General features: G+C 37.9%; 1 protein-coding gene across 2 annotated transcripts in view; it reads left to right on the top strand.

Moving 5' to 3' along the window:
- Positions 1-18,424, top strand: part of BBOX1 (gamma-butyrobetaine hydroxylase 1) — a 60,943-nt gene that overhangs the window by 27,687 nt on the left and 14,832 nt on the right. The gene's annotated exons all lie outside the window — the stretch shown is intronic.

Genomic DNA, 18,424 nt, shown 5'->3' with positions numbered 1-18,424 from the left:
GGAGGCTGCCCCTTGAAGAGAGCATATGCTCACACTCCAGTTGCACAAATTGTGTGTGGTTCCCCCACCCCCACTCAGACCTGCAGGGGCCCTGCCTGCCTTTGAGTTTTCCACCCCTAATCTAGAGTAAGACCCTGTCTGTAGATAAACAGAGAATCAAAAATAACTAATACCTTGCCCCCAATGATTTGAAAGTTTATTCATGGCAGAAGATTCTATCGTGTGTAGACTTAGACGACCCCACCCCCCCACCAAGAACTTACTGCTACCACTAGCACATTGTGAGCTACATAATTTTTATCTTCCCTACATCTGCAAGAATTTAAACTGTTTTGGGGCACTGGTGTGGTTCAGTTGGTCAAGTAGCCAACTCTTGATTTTGACCCAGGTGACGATCTCATGATCATGGGAGTCTGCTTGAGATTCTCTCTATCCCTCTGCCCCTTCCCCCACTCATGTGCACTGCACTCACACTCTCTCTCGAAAATAAATAATTCTTTTTTAAAAATTTAAGCTGTTTTATACACTATATCAGTAACAACAGATAAAGAGTTGGAGAAAGTCTTGAAATTATTAGGAGCCTCCATCTAATTATTTGTTCTTAATTTATTGTTCACAATTTTCTGAAATAGGTAATTTCCTCCAGTTCACTGAAAAGGAATCTGAATTCCGGAGAATTAAACTATAACCCAAGTTTTCACAGGTAGTAGAAAAGGAACCAGAGTTAGAATCTGGGGCTGCTTTATCCACAGGCTTCCTAATCCACCTCACTATCAATGATATTAAGGAAGAACATGAAAAGGACGCTTTTAGGCACCAGAAGTAAACAGAATACTTCAAAACAAATCTCTTCTATTTTTTTTCTACTTAGCTTTTATTTGCTGACAATGAGATTTTTGTATCTATGCAACACATGTCACAATTTCACAACAGCGGCCAAATTGGGAGGGTCTCTTTGTTATAGTATCCTAATGCTCACCCTCACCCATCACATTTAGGGTCAGCTTCTTAGTCTTGATTTATGACTTGAATTTTGTTTTGTTTTATTATAATTTTGCCACTGATCTAATTGATCTTATCTTGTGAAGTTTATTGGAATAAATACTCAAGGTTTGTTGTCAAAAACAAATCAGACCTCCTACTACCGTTGCATTTCCTTTGTCCAAGACCTTGGCATCTAACCAGATAGGTTTAATCTACTCAATCTCATCTTCCATGCAGAGGATCACATTTCTTTCCTGAATCTCTCGAACTATACCACAGGCCAAGAAAGGCCTTTCTGACAACCTTACTGCTACTTCCACAACATATTACCAAGACCTCTACAGGTTGTTTTTTTTCCAATTTTAATTTTTAATTCTTTACCTCAAGAACTTACAGAAGAGGGCAGTTTTGCTGTTGTTGCTTTGTTTTTATTTGTTTGCTTATGTGTTTTTTAAGAGAATGAGAAAAGCGAATATTTCCTGAAATGATTTCCCCTTTCTGCCTCCTCCCACAGTAATGTGGAAAATGATATTAAAATTTCTGTGACAGGAGATTCAAAAGAAGAGATATTTAGAGCAACAGTTCTCCACTGAGGTTACACATCAGAATGGCCAATTTTAAAAATGCTGACATCTGGGTCCACTCTCCACGGATTTTTCGAAACGGGATTTGGAGTTGACCTGAGTATCGGGAATTTTAAAAACCCTGCAGGTGATTCTTGTGTGTAGCTAAGGTTACAAACCTCTAGTTGAGAAGGGGATTATTTCAAGAGAAGGCAGGTCTCAGTTGGTGTAGAATTTGGGTGCTTTACACCCTCTCAGCTCTCACAGTTATGTACACCAAGTGTCATTTTTCATGCTCTTCTTTGTGGTGTGGTAATGCCTGGACATGACTTATCTTTATAAGAGACTCAGTAGCTGCCTTCAATGTGGCCCTTTCTTTCATAGCTTTGTTTCTCCACTGGCAAAGAGCCTTACTATTGTTCGAAAAATAATTGGCAGGTCAGTGAGAGAATGCAATGAATAAATGAAGGCAATAAATAATGGAGAGGAGGGATTGCCATAAATAGAAGGATAGAGAAAGGAAAGTGGGGGAGAAGAAGGCTAAAGGCTAATTTTGCATTCCATGTAGATTTTTCGAGAAGCCTGGTTTCTACTTTTGCTTAGATGCCAAAAATATAAATAGCTTGGTGCTACTTTACACATGTCTCCTTTCGGAAACAAATATCCACCTAGCACTTTCCCATTCAAATAGAATTACTAGTTTGGAGAATTTGAATGCATGGGTCTAAAGTGAGAATTATAATATCTATTTTTGGTTCTTGGCTGTCATCTCAAGTGTTAAAGCATTGATTGGATAAATAAAAACAGTGGATCCCAGCATTTTGCATAGTCTTAGCGTATTGTAGGTAAGGAATAAATGTTTAATGATAGATACACACCTAGATGTTTTCAAAAAATTATAAAGCAGCAAGTGAATGCAAAAATTGTTAGAGCATTTCATAGTCATAAAATTAGGTTAAAATACTAAATTGAAATGGTAATAGCTTTGAGGACAAAAGTAGATGTCATTTCCATGTCTATATTTTCTTAGATGATTATCATTAGTGCATCATCTAGACATTATTTTTTTCATGCAACTCTGTGACATGCTCAGCAACCTTATGCTTGATGATGAAAGCTTACCTGAGAGAAAAGAATAAGACTTGGTAAAGAAGCTCTCATTGTCAATTTTGTCCCACCAGAGGTAGCTGGTAAGGGACAATTACAGCACTATGTCATAAGATAACATTTTCAGAAGGATTTAGACCTTAAAGTTGGATCAGTATAGTTTTTACAGGGTAGGGTCAAGAGCCTCATCTCATGCCCCTTAATTTCCTCCCCAAAAAATCAATAAAAATATCTTTCTGAATAATTTCTTTTTTAAATTTTTATTTTTTTAAATTTATGCATAATTAATTTACAGACTTACACTCATTTCAGGTGTGCAATATAATACTCAGCAATTCTATATGTTACTCAGTGAGCCTCACAATGAGTGTGTTCTTGATCCCCTTAATCTGGTTCATGCTCTCCCCATCCACTTCCCTCTGGCAACCACCAATTTATTCTTTGTATTTAAGAATATGTTTCTTTGTCTCTTCCTTTTTTTTTTCATTTGTTTTGTTCCTTAAATTTCACATGTGATATGATATGTGTCTCTCTGACTCACTTATTTTGCTTAGCATTTTACCCTCTAGATTCATCCATGTTGTTGTAGGTGGAAAGATCTCATTCTTTTATAGCATAGTATATACACTACATCTTCTTTATCCATTCACCTATAGATGGACACGGGCTGCTTTCATAGCTTGACTATTATAAATAATGCTATAATAAACATAGGGGTGCATGTATCTTTTCAAATTAATGTTTCTGTTTTCTTTGGGTTAATACCCAGTAGAGGAATTACTGGATTGTATGTTAGTTCTATTTTTAATTTTTTGAGAAACTTCCATACTGTTTTCCACAGTGGCTTCATCTGTTTGCGTTCCTACCATCAGTTTGCATTCCCACTTGGGTTCCCACCAAGAGTGAATAATTCCTTTTTCTCTACATCCTCACCAACACTTGTTGCTTCTCACGCTTTTGATTTTAGCCATTCTGACAGGTGTGAGATGGTATCTCCTTGCAGTGCTGATAATAATTTCTTAATTGAAGAAATTATCTGAATTTATGACACAATCTAACCCAATGATAAGGAGTCATTATAAACTATACTTTTTCTATACACTGCCATCTTCAATGATTATACCAAGTTAGAATGTTTTCAAGAATGCAACCAGCAGAACAAATCTGAAAGGAAGTACAATCACTATAGACCACACTGAATGTCTTGATTGGCGGTATTATTGTTTTACCCTTCTGTACGCTACATTGCGCGAGGCACTGTGTTAGGCATTTTGTTCTGACCTAGATTTGGGTTTCTACTTTATGGAAAAGTATCTTTTGTCACTGTTTTAAGTGGTCAAATACCAATACTTGAGTTGACTTCATCTAAATAATTGGAGCCAATAAAAATTCCATAAAATCAAGGACAGACTGGAAAGCAACCCTGGACTTTTGGCATTCCAAATGAGGAAACGTGGCAGTCAATCCATGCCAGTGGCAGTTAAAAGGCCACTGAAGGGTGATGGTCTCCAACATGTGAAAGTACAGTAAAGATGAGCAAACATGGCCGCTTGAGAAAATGAAGCCAGGATCCTCAAAATGTACACAGGCTACCATTGTGTAAGTAGGTGTAGCAGGAATAAATATATATTTAATTAAGACTTCATAAAGCTGGACAGTCCCTCTTCCCATCCCCATACTAATTCAGTTCAGGTGAAAGCCTTTTTTTTTTAGGCTATTCTTCCTCCTTCCTGGCTATCCCACCAGAGACAGCTGGTAAGGGACAACTACAGCACCATCACTCTCTCAGCTGTTTGTCCAAGATTGCTTTCCTCCCATCCTACTTAACTCCTTTCCTGCATGCATCACCTTTGCTTTTCCTTCTCCTGGCCTTTATTCTGTCTATAGACAGCATATCCTGTCCCAAATCCCCCTCTGTTTTTGGCTACTTTTTGGCCTTTCTTGCTCTTCTCATTTGATATACTAGCATTTCCCCCCCCCCCCCCTCCCAACCACCACCTCTGTGACAGCCTCCCTTCATCTGGTAGTCTCTGTAGCTCTAGGAAAGACAACTGTCTCCCAGCCTCTGCTCTGTGAGCTGCCAGCACTCATCTCCAAGCCCCGGCAAATAAATTAAAACAAAATAAACATTTTACTCCTCACCCAAATGAGCCTGTTTTGCATTCTGAATTACCTATTCAAAAAGAGAAGTGGAAATTCTCCTCTCTCCTGCATATTCATAACATCTAGTAAGGCAATTTCTTTTCTTTCTTTCTTTCTTTTTTTTTTTTTTAAGATTCTGCTTTTAGCAGAGATGCACGCAGTGTGGAAGAAAACCAACCACCCTGCTATATAATATCCCTACTGTCTATTTGCTGGGTGACAGTAACGCTTACTGGTCATGGGCTTTTGAAACCATAATTCTGATAAGGAAACCACTGAGAAGATCAGATGTTCTTCCCTAAAAGGGCAAAATCATACTCTGAAAATACTCCTTTTCCAACTGGTTGGACAACTAAATAAATTGGTTGGACAACTAAATAAATAAATTTCAGGGTTTTGTTATTTACGTAAGTTCACGTAAAGGGGTGTGTGTGTGTGTTTGTGTGTGTGTGTGTGTACATGTGGGACACAGAGAGAAGGAAGAGATTCAGTGTCAATTTTTTAAAGTATTAACCACCAGTATTGTGTATTAACTAGCTGTTCTGCATGTAACAGGATAAGGCATGCATATCTCACTGCTATCATCGGTGTCACATTGATCTCCTTAAAGACTGAAATGGTGGCCTCATCAGGATGATGTCTTCAGTACTAGCTCAGTGCCTGACACACAGTGAGCACTCAGGGAATTTTAATAAAAGGGCATATATGCTAAGATATTGAGGCCTTCATTTGGTCAAGAATTTTCTCTTAGCATTGTCGACATTGGTAAGCCCTTTAGTGAGAATATTAACCTTGTGAGCAACTCTGAGGAACCCTTCTTCATCAGAAGGTCAAGCAGAAGAAGATAGAACTTTCAACCTTAGCTAGCAAGGCTGTCTTCTTTCCAGAACACAGTCCAATAGTTTCAGATTTTCTTCTTTCTAAGAATGTTTTATTTGCTGGCATAAGCAAGTTGCATTAACACATGTAGCAGGGATTAGACTAATAAGAATAATGAGGTGAAAATGAAAAATGTGTTTTTCTGAAACACCAACATGAGGAATAAAATAGGCAGTGGCAACAAGGAAAAGGGATGAAAGGAACTTGGTGGATCTTGGTGGTAGTCAAATTTTGTCTTGTGGAGACAAGCATGGAAGCTGTACAATTAAGGAATAAAACTTACAAGGTTACAAATTGTAGTGGGAAAATTTAAATAAATACTTTGGAACACTTCATTCCTAAAAACTGGGGGGAGAGTGGAGAACCCAGTATCCCAGAACATCTGCACTTCATTATGGCCCACAGAACTGCCCGTAGGACCAATAGAGAAACACAGCTGAATCACGGCTCCACACTCGCTGTTTGTAGGTGAGAAGGGGATCTAAGCTTTTCATGTAATTTCCTGGAACTCTAGGATTCTCCTCTACTGAGGACTTGCTTCTCTCTTTCTACAGGAACTGTTTTAATACCTGGCATGCCCTTTGAAACCTTTAGATGAAAGGTTGCTGGAAAATGTAAGAGGGGACTACTGCTGCCCAGTTTTGCATCTGCATGAGCGCCTTGCATGCGGGCTTCATCAGAGGAATAAAATCATGTCAAACCAAAAAGGTTTCTAGTGGGCGGTTTGTCAAATACACCAGCCAGGTCAGTTAAGAATTAACAATATTGAAATGGCCTCTGGGGAGTACAAGAATATATCCTTTCCAGCATTCACTGGATTTCTGCTAGCATTTCTGTAAGCCAGCCCAGCAGCATTTCACACATTTGGTTGTATTAGAGAGTGAGGGTATATGAGCGAAAAATATTATTATTCCTTGGCTTCGGGCCCTTTAGAAATTGCTCCGACCATTAGCACTGCCTCCAAATCTGACTTTGAAAGAGCTACTTGTTTGATATATGTGTTACCAGAAAACATTTGTGAAGTGTGGAGACTTAACAGGGAAAGAAAAAACAAGTTTATCCATTTTGGTGAAGTTTCTGGACAAGAAATTGCTTGAGAAAACCAAATAGCCCTTCTTGAATAAAAATGGCTCTGAGTTATGAAAAACCAACCTAAAAGCAATTTAGACTTGGGAAGAAAACAAAGAAAACCTTTCTGAGTTCTGAATCTAGTTGTAATTCCATCCTACTTTGTAAAAAATTCACACTGGGATTTCTTAATGAGTTGTTTTAGATTCAGTACTGACCCTAGTGTTTGAGTAGGGGAAGAGAACCTTTAAAATGTGTATTCTTGTATTAGGGGTTCCCAAGCAGAGTAATAAGCTGTGTTCTTTCAGCCATTGTGAACCCCAGCTTATGTTATCAGCCAAGAGACAGTCCCTGGTGTTCCCTTTGTAATACTCAGTTTTGCAGTAATTAAAGTTGTGGCCAGGAAAACCACTTGAGTATGAGGTCATCTCATGAATGAAAGGAAAAATAATTTCTCTGTCTCGTGCTCTCCTAGAAATCACTTGAGGAAATTTTTGAGACCCTAGTAAACCCCATTTGCTTCTCCACAAGCCCTGAATCCCTATTACCTCCTCGGTTTTCCTCTGAGCATTGGGATGGGACAAAATAATTTTCTGTTAAGCACCTTTGATGTGCTAAGTATTGAACTGAATCTTTACAGTCATTATCTTGAATCTTCACAATTCTAATAAGAGCCATTATTCCCATTTTAGAGATAAGGAAACTGTGGCAGAAAAATCAGCCTTCCAATCCAGGTTTACTTGACTCAACGGTCTGCAGTCTTTCCTTGGCACAGTGCTTGAATGGTGCTTTAGCTAGCACTCCCCCCATAGTTCCTAATGCTGTAGGAATTATTAACTACCAAGTGGGGCTTCCACTCATATTTATAGCTCAGATGCAAGGGAACAACTTAATAGGATTATAGAGAGATTTCTCAAACTAAGTCATAATAACAGCACCAGAATATTCATTCCCATCCCATCTATTAAGTTCAAATTATAGCCAACTGTTTATGCAAAGGGAAAGTGACGATCGACAAGGAATCAGAAGACTTGTGACAAGAGAAAATGAGGTTTATAGTTTAACCTTGCACATCAAAAATCTAAACCAGCATCTAGCTCCTGTTCTGTTGAGATAAATCAAGCACAATTTGACCTACCGCCACCCAAAAAGTAAATATGCTTAATGTGGAATTCTCCAAAGCTTTTTTTTTTTTTTTTTTTTTTTTTTGCCGTGCACTATATTCTTAGCTTTTTGTAATGAAAGACTTTGGAACTTTGGAGGAAATTGATGTAACTTTTTTCTTTGTGTTTTTAGAGGTGGTTGCCATCTTTCTATCACTACCCGTCTTTATTTTTATTATTGGGAGTATTACTAACCTTTCAAAATAAATTTTAAAAAGCCACTTCTTGTGGTAAAATACAATCCAGACACAGAAGAATCACAAAGACAAATATATAGCTTAATGAATTTTTGTAAGACACATGCTCTTGAAACACCATCCAGGTCAAGAAAAAGAACAGTGACTACTCTGGAACCCATCCACATACTCTAAGCAATCACAAACCTCTCTTTTCTCCCCAAATGTAACAGCTCTCCTGAATTTTTTGGTATTCACTATCTTGTTTTCCTGATTTAGAGTATTAGCGCCAAAATGTGCATTCCTTAATGGTGGTTTGGTTTCTCAATTTTTTAGGTTTATTTATATCTTTTTTTCCTCCCCTATTACTAATTCTATTAGTAAATAAAATTTACTACTTAGCACCAGTGCTTTGTGAACATCTCTCTATTCATTTTGATTGTCTGAATCCTATTCTCTTGTAAATTCCTCAGAAAGGCCCCATGAGAACAATATTCTCTAAATTCTCGCATGTTGACAGCAATTTAAGATCTTTATACTTGAAAAATCAATTTGGCTAAATATAAAATTCTTGGCTTACAACATCTTTAATATGTCTCTATAGTTTTATTGGTAATCTAATTTTCCTTCCCTTATAAATAATTTGATATTTTTACTTGGATGCCCAAAAGATTTTTCTTTTTAAAGATCAGTAACTTTACAGGCTATGTTGGTGTTGGTTATTCTGGGGCAACTTTTTCAGGGACCATATGGTTTGGTCTTTCAGTGTTTCAAATCTTTTTTTTTTTTTTTTAAATTTCAGGAATTTTTTTAAAATTATAGTTCTTGATATTTGTTCTTTTTATTTTGGATTTCTTCTTTTGAGGACTCCTATTATGTGTATATTAAATCATCTGTTAATTAAAATTTATTAAAGTTTATTACTTTCTCTCAAATCCCTCTTGTCTCTTTTTTGATATTTAAGTTTTTCTCCTTTTTATCTTCTCATTATCCAAAGGTGTTCTCTGTTGTACTTATTCAATATTGCATCCCTTCTAGCTTAGTCTTCATTTTTAATGATTTTTAAAATTTTTCCTTTCTGAGTATATCACTCTATTTCTGGATTTCTATCTCTGATGTAAGTTATTCTTTCATATATTGTATCATTTGATTAATATCTTCTGGACTCAATAGCAGTAGGTATAAGCAGAAAAATAGAAGTTAGAAAAGGTAGAATATTTTTTAACTTTGGGGGCATATCCTTCCGGCATGTATTATCTATAGGTATGTTATTTTGCTATTCATTCTCTTTCTTAAAATAACTTTAGGAAGCTAAACCTTAACCATGTGATATTTCTAATTTTTATGTGAACTTTTTTCTTGATTATTAAAAGGAGATATGATTCAGAACCTTTGTTATAGTTTTAAGCTGTATTTCAAAACTACGCATGATAACCTTCTGGTTATCAGACCTCCTGGTTTCTCTCCTTTACTTTTATCTGGAACTTCTTTTTCCTTGTCCTTACAGTTCCTGGACTGCTCAATTTGGAGTCTCATCATGGATGAGGGTTTCGTCTGTTGAGTGTTTAGAGTTCCCGAGCCCAGACTAATCCAGTCCCTTACCACAGACCCCTCATAAGCAGCTACAATGGAGTGTGAACATACCCTCCCAGGCACCAGTAAACTGTCCCTTAGTGATCTGGGAATTTTTCGGATCCATCCAATACCTAGTTGCTTCCCTCTGCTTCCTCCTCTGCACCATTTCTGATATGGCATGTTGTGGCTTTGGAAAGTCTGTCTCTATACCCACTCGTATTTTGGGCCTCATGGATATATCCTGTCACCTAATTTGGTTTAGATGTTTTCCCCGAGTTTTGGGGTTTGCACACTAGATGTCCCATGAAGAAAATTCAGAGAGATTAAGAACTATGTGACCATGATTACCCCAGGACCCTCCTAGTTTGCTTTGTATCTTCATGCTTCATGGAGATTTCCATATGAGTTTAATGGATGGAGTGAGAGCAATGCTAGATATCGGACAGGTTACTTCCATTTTCCTACTTTATAGTGGGAATATTCTTATCAAAAATGGTATGGAGTTTTTCATTTTCAGGAATAAATGCAATGTAAATGAGAGTCCATAATATAAGTTAGAACTGAAAAGATAATGGCTTTTTAAAACACAGCCTAGCCGTTCTGCCAAGTATTGTTTGCAAACAACTGTAACACTTCCCCTAGGAATCAGACAACAGAAATGATTGGTGGCCAAATTATTCATAATTTAAATATATCTAAAACATATAGCTTTGGCCGGGATTAAAGTTTAATATCTAGACAATCAGGAACATAACACAATTTACCATTTTACAGTCCATGCCTTCATTCAACAAATATTTTTGGCAGTGAGTTAAATGCTATGAGATAAAGAGTATGTTTCAGTTCAGTTCCCTCATGTAATGAGATTTTTTTTTTTGGTACGACTTTACAGTACAATAAGGGAAACAGATATTTGAAACAAAACCAAGAATAGCCACAGAGCAAACAGCCCCCACTCCAGCCCATACTGGACTTCCCTCAGTTCCTCTGAGAGGCTGTGTTCTCTCCCTCCACTGGGCCTTCTGCCCATAGTGACCTTTACCCTTCTGGGTAAATCCTCCTCAGTCTTCAGGTCTCCACCCAACCTTCACTCTCTTATTCTCATAACGTCTCGTACTTTAGCTTTGAAGGTAAGTCACACTGATTCTTCTTCCCCAGAGACTGTATGTTCCGTGAGATGCAAGTACCATGTCGGTTCTATTCATGTCTGTATCCTCAGTTGCTGGCCCATTGTGTGTGTGTCTAATAAGTGATGATGGAAAATTAAATATCTGAAGCTCAGAAGGGTGGCCGCATCTGGGAAGTTACACGTGGATGTGTTACAACTATGGTTAGAAATGATAGGGACCCCTGGGTGGCCCAGTTGGTTAAGCATCTGCCTTCGGCTCAGGTTGTGATCCCAGGGTCCTGAGATCAAAACCCGCATTGGGTTCCCTGCTTAGCGGGGAGCCTGCTTCTCCCTCCCCCTGCTCTTGCTCTCTCTCTCTCAACCTCAAATAAATAAATAAAATCTTCAAAAAATAAAAAAGAAATAGAAAACAAATGATATACAGTATAATATTCCTTTGGATGATTATTAATGTTTTTGTTTATTTTAGCTAAGAGAAAATTTTCTTTTTTTAAAGATTTATTTATTTGAGGGCACCTGGGTGGCTCAGTCATTGGGCGGCTGCCTTTGGCTCAGGTCATGATCCCAGGGTCCTGGGATCGAGGCCCACATGGGACTCCCTGCTCAGTGGGAAGCCTGTTTCTCCCTCTCCCACTCTCCTTGCTTGTGTTCCCTCTCTCTCTGTGTCTCTCTCTGTCAAATAAATAAATAAAATCTTTTTTTTTAAAGATTTATTTATTTGAGAGAGAGGGAGCAAACATGTGCTCACATGTATGTGTGTGTGAGAGCAGGGTAGGGGAAAGACAGAAGGAGAGGGAGAGAAAGAATCTGAGTCTCCACTCAGCATGGAGCCCAACATGGGCTCAATCTCACGACCCTGAGATCGTGACCTGAGCCAAAATCAAGAGTCACACTTAACCAGCTGAGCCACCCAGATGCCCCTAGGAGATAATTGTCCATGTTAAAACTTAAAAAATAAAAATGACATATGAGCATTATGTTTTAGATCCAACAGGGCAAGCGATGATAGTCAAAAGAAGGCATTCTTCTGTTACCTGATGAAAGCAGCTTGTAGTAGGCTGAGATTAGAGAGTGTAGCTGTTGGTGATAAGAAATCCAGGTTGCAGTTGTAGGACATCTTTTCATATAAGTTGTACTTCAAAAAAGAAAAAGATTAAAAATAAATCCAGCATGACTTTCCAGGTGTGATCTGCTAACCAAAAGATTATAAAATCTATCACCAAGGTATAAAAAACAAATCTAGCAAAAACAATATTTAAACACTCCATAAACACCAAAGGATTCAAATTTGTCACAAAACACTATTAATTTCATGAAATATCATGAATATCTATGATTGGCCATCTAGACTGGGGTGGATCTAGTGAATAAGTATTCAAATCAAGCCCACAAAATAGTCTCTAAAAATCATAATTTGAATGTACAGGAGCTTTTGACAAAATCCTTAAGTGGAAAATATAAAAGACATTTATTTTTTAAAATTTTAATTCCAGTAGAGTTAACATGTACTGCTGTATTAGTTTTAGGTGTATAGTATAGAGATTTAACAATTCTATACATCGCTCAGTGTGCATCATGGTACGTGTACTCTTAATCCCCTTGACCTGTTTCACCCATCCCCCACCCACCTCCCCGCTGGTAACCACCAGTTTGTTCTCTAGAGTTAAGAGTCCGTGCTTTGGTTTATCCGATTTTGAAAATGACACAAGTAGCTCAGTGGAAATCCCTAGATTTGTTTAAAATAGCATCGCTGGCAAAAGCAGGATTATGTGCACAGTCCCAATCGCCTGTCCCAGCACAACACCAGGCAGGTCTATACCAGTGGGTTAAGATGCTATGCTGAGCCTGCCTCTTGAGTTTTAGAAAAACCTGGGTCCTGCACCTCTGCTTTGGTCATGATACTTTCGGACAGTCTGCTTGAGTTGCTTTACTTGGAGGAGCATTAGAATCTGCTTCTAATGAAAGATGCCTGTAAATACACCCTCATCTCACTAAGGCCCCACAAGTGGGCTTTTAAAAAACACTTTCTCCACAGGCCCATGGTTCACATTTGCATTTATTTCTGGTGTGTTCTCCTTTGGATTTGAGAAAGCTTAGGGTCATGAACAATTAGCAGCAGCTTTCTTGGCATGATTCATTTCTATAAGGAGGTAGAAAGGTAGACCAAATGACATTTCTAGGATTTTTCCAGACTTACGCTATGACTGTTATGAGAATGTTTTATGATTGGAATTGGCAAGCCCCTTTCCTGGGATTTATCATTATGTGCGAGCATAGACTTTTAGGCTACGTATCCCACACCGTGCCTGAGACACTTTAGGGCTGAAAAATGTTTATCATCCCCTGCCAGTTAGCACAGAGGGCTGGAGAACTGCTCCGATGATGCCAAGTCACAGGCCCCATCCCTGCAGAAGCCAGTTAATGTCAAACGAAGGAAAGATCTGTTCCCTGGCTAAAACACGCACCTTGAATCTCAGCCAGCTCTTGGCTGCATGAAAATTCAGTGAGCTTATCCCCGATCATAGGAGACACCACGAAAGGGAAGGTAGGTGAATCAACGCAAAACCATCATCACTCTTGAAAAGAAAAATCTAAATATAATCATTTCCTATTCACAATGTCAAAAGTGTCATCTTCTTAGAAGATGCTATAGATTCTACAACTTGATGAAATTACTTTTTTTCCTGTCCTTACATCCTTTCCTACATGTTGATTATTGTTGGAATGCTGATGGTGACAACAGGCAGAATCTTCATTAGGTTTGGGTCACGGAGTGACATGAGGTTCATAGAGAACATGTATTTCCTGGGTACAGTCACTACAGTATAATGGATTGTTGGATTTATATTTGAAATTAGTTGGAGCAGGCTACATACACTCTTCTTCTTTCACAGGTTCTCTCTCTGGCTTATAGCCACATAGAGATGGTTCCTTAAACTTTGTGGAAGATTTACCAGGCTTTCCATTTTAAATTAATTAATTAATTTATTTATTTATTTATTTTAGATTGATTCATCTATTTATTTGAGAAAAAGAGAGAGAGAGCACAAGCAGGGGAAGCAGCAGGCAGAGAAAGAGGGAAAAGCAGGCTCCCTGCTGAATAGGGAGCTTGATGCAGGTCTTGATCCCAGGACCCTGAGATCAGGACCTGATCCAAAGGCAGTCACTTAATGACCGAGCCACCTAGGTGTCCCTATCTTTTTTTATATTTTTGTCACAGAGGGAGAGCACAAGTAGAGGGAGCAGCAGGCAGAGGCAGAGAGAGAAGCAGACTCCCCACTGAGCAGAGAGCCTGATGTGGGGCTCTATCCCAGGACCCTGCAATTATGACCTGAGCTGAAAGCAGATGCTTAATTGACTGAACCACCCTAGAGCCCCTCCATTTTACACTTAGATGAAATACAATACAAAACATGACCAAAAAGCAGAGCCAAATAGCTAGTTTCATCCTCAATCCCAGAGAATGGGGAAGCACCCTATCTTTCACTTCAGATTCCTCTCCCTAAAATATATCCCCCAGAAATTCACATTTCTCCTTTTCTTCCAGGTCTTCTGGAACACTTCTCAAAGCATTATCTCTGTCATGATATTCTCCTAGCCCCCAATCCTTATCTCCTTACCTTGCTCTATTTTCTTTGTAGCACTTATTTCTGTTATTATCTTTGGTAATTACTTGTTTATTTGTTTTTCTTGTTCCCTGCTATATCTCTAATGCTAAAACAATGCCTGACATAGAATAGGGGCTCAATATAGATTTATTGAAAAATGATTTGATGAATATGAATATAAATTAATAAATAGACATTATGACAGCAATAAAATGACATGCATTTATGGGGATAAATTTTTCAAACCAGATTTGCCTTATTTTAAAACGCAACTTTCTCCCAATTACCCATTGTCTCAATCTTCTCAGGGAAAAGTCTTACAGAATCTGAATACTGGTTTATTTTCCTGACACAGAGTTGCAAGTAATCTCTAGTTCATTTATTAATTTTTTTAAACTTATAAAGGCAAGCTATTTCTTTTGGTACTGGAGGTAAAATTGACATAACATAAAATTAACAATTTAAAGCATACACTTTGTGTTATTTAATACATTGACAATGTTGTGAAACCATTACCGCTATCTAGTTTTAATGCATTTTCATCAAAAATATTATTTTTTGAAAACTAATTATTCATCTTGGTAGAAAACTAATCCATTACATAATAAAATGGTAAATAAAGGGAAAGAATCAAGTTCTTTTTTTAAAAAAGATTTTATTTATTTATTTGACAGACAGAGATCACAAGTAGGCAGAGAGGCAGGCAGAGAGAGAGAGAGGAGGAAGCAGGCTCCCCGCTGAGCAGAGAGCCTGATGTGAGGCTCGATCCCAGGACCCTGAGATCACGACCCGAGCCGAAGGCAGAGGCTTTAACCCACTGAGCCACCCAGGTGCCCCGAAAGAATCAAGTTCTTATCTCAGTATCCCTATGTAGCTCTTACATGGGGTAACCAAATATTAGATGAAGGAAAGTAGATATTTTTTAAAGTACTGACAAATGAAAAAGAAATTATTAATTTGGCACTTTACTATTTGGGACTCCCAATGAATTAATGGATCTAGCCACTGAGCATAAGTATGTACAAATATCACAAAAACAAAGACATCTTGACATTCTGTGTCTTCTAATAGAAGAGCACAATGCCATCTATAGTTTTGCCAAAGAGAGAAAATAGAGTTTGTCCAAGCCTCTGCATTTAGTTGCAAATTTTCTAGAAACACAGAAGACAGAGAAACATGTTGAACCGCACCATGATATGCAATCAGCAAAGTCCAGACTATGAGGAACTCTGGAGGTCAAACTCCCTAAGTTCTTCAAACTATAAATTGTAGGAAGAACAGGCTGGAGGGGAAACCTGTAGATGAAGACACTTAAAATACATAACAACTGTTGCTAATATTCTTTTTTTTTTAAAGATTTTATTTATTTATTTGACAGAAAGAGATCACAAGTGGGCAGAGAGGCAGACAGAGAGAGAGGGAGAAGAAGGCTCCCTGCTGAGCAGAGAGCCCGACGTGGGGCTCAATCCCAGGACTCTGAGATCATGACCTGAGCTGAAGGCAGAGGCTTTAACCCACTGAGCCATCCAGGCACCCCAACTGTTGCTAATATTAAACAAAGTGTCTAAGGATGCAGATTCAAGGGTAAAAATATAAAGAAATGCAAAGAAATTATAAATACAGAAGTCATGGTATGGTTACTTTGAAGAAGAGAGAGATGAGATTGTGGCTGGGACATATAACCTTAAAGTTATATTTTCTGATCTGAGTAATAGTTTTAAGAGTATAATTAAAAATTCATTAAGTTCAAATAAAATAAAATAAATATGCATTGAGTTCCCTCTAAGATCAGGAACAAGATAAGAGTGCTTGTTTTCACCACTGCAATTCAACATTGTATTAGAAGCTCTGGCCAGGGCAGTTGGGCAAGATATAGAAATAAAGGCATCCAAATGAAAAAGGAAGAGGTAAGTCTATCTCTATTCATAGATAACATGATCCTATATGTAGAAAACCCCACAGAATGCACACAAAAAAGCTAATATAGCTAATAAATGAATTGAGCAAATTTGTAGGATATAAGAGCAATACACAGAAATGAGTTGTGCTTATACATACTAGCAATGCATGATCTGAAAAGGAAATTTTTTTTAAAATTCCATTTACAATAGTATCCAGAAGAATAAAATACCTAGGAATAAATTTAACCAAGGAGGTGAAAAACTTATAAAATGAAAACTATAAAACATTGTGAAGGAAATTAAAGAAGACCTAATAAATGGAAGGATATCCTGCATTCGTGGATTGGAAGACAGAATATTGTTAAGATGTGATTACTACCCGAAGAGTCCACAGATTCAATGCAATGCTTACCAAAATTCCAGTGGTTTTCTTGTAGAAACAGAAAAGCAATGCTCAAATTCATATGAAATTGCAAAGGGTTCTGAATAGCCAAAATAATAATAACAAACAAGAACAAAGTTGGAGGACTCATACATACTTCCTGATTTCAAAACTTATTACAAATCTATAGTAATCAAAATACTGTGGTACTGGGATAAAGATAAACATGCAGATTAATGGAATAGAACTCAGAGTTCAGAAGGAAGCCCATGCATCTATGGCTAACTGATTTTTTTTTTTTAAGATTTTATTTATTTATTTGTCAGAGAGAGAGAGGGAGAGAGAGTGAGTGAGCACAGGCAGAGGGAGAAGCAGACTCCCTGCCAAGCAAGGAGCCCGATGTGGGGCTCGATCCCAGGACGCTGGGATCATGACCTGAGCCGAAGGCAGCTGCTTAACCAACTGAGCCACCCAGGCGTCCCTGGCTAACTGATATTTAATAAAGGTGTTGAAACCTTTCAATGAGGAAAGAACTGTCCCTTCAACAAACAGTGCTGGGACAACTGTATATGCACATGCAAAAAGAATAAAGTTGGATCCCTTCCTCACATATTATTCAAAATTAGCTCAAATGGATCAAGGATCTATATATAAAACTGTAAGATTCTTTGGAGAAAATATAGGTGTAAATCTTCATGACCTTAGATTGGGCAATGGATCCTCAGATATAACACCAAAAACCCAAACACAAACACAAAAATAGATGAATAGAACTTCAACAAAATTTAAACTTTTGGCCATCAAATATCATTACTAAGAAAATGAAAGGACAACCCTACAAAAGGGGTAAAAAATAGTTACAAATCACATGCCTGTTAAGGGTCTAATATCCAGGCTATCTAAAGTGCTCATAGAAATTAAAAAGGGAAAAACCACTCAATTTAAAACGGGCAAAGGATTTTAATTGACATATGTCCAAAGTAAACATACACATGGCCAGCAAGCATATAAAAAGATACTCAACATCATTAACCACTGGGAAAATGCACATCAAAACTATGATATACCTTGGGGGTTCCTGGGTGGCTCAGTGGGTTGGGCCTCTGCCTTTGGCTCAGGTCATGATCCCAGGGTCCTGGGATCGAGTCCCGCATCAGGCTCTCTGCTCAGCAGGGAGTCTGCTTCTCCCGCTGACCTCTCTCCTCTCATGCTCTCTCTCTCTCTCTCAAATAAATAAATAAAATCTTTTAAAAAAAAAGAAACTATGATATACCACCTCACACCCACTAGGATGGTTAAAACCAACAACAGCAGCAACAACAACAAACCAGAAAATACAAATGTTGATGAGGATGTGAAAAAATTGGAAGCCTCAAAAATCCTGGTGGGAATGTAAAGTGGTCCAACTACTATGGAAAATGGTTTGGCACATCCTCAAAAAGTTAAAGGTAAAATTATGATATGATTCCATTATTACACTCCTAGGCATTACCCAAAAGAATTGAAAACAGGTGCTCAAATAAGTACATGCACACCCATGATGCCAGCACTAATCACATCTCCCAAGAAGTAGAAATAGTGCAAAAGTCCATCAGTTGATGAGTCAATAAACGAATTGTGGAATATCCATACAATAGAATATTATTTGACCATAAAAAGGAATGAAGTAACGATACATGGTCCATCACAGAGGAATCTCAGAAATATTCTGTTAAGTAGAATAAGCCAGACACAAGAGGTTACACCT

Source organism: Martes martes, assembly GCF_963455335.1.
Source record: "Martes martes genome assembly, chromosome: 10".
Taxonomy (NCBI): domain Eukaryota; kingdom Metazoa; phylum Chordata; class Mammalia; order Carnivora; family Mustelidae; genus Martes; species Martes martes.
Note: the sequence above shows the minus strand (reverse complement) of the source record. Positions and strands in the feature narration are given on the sequence as shown.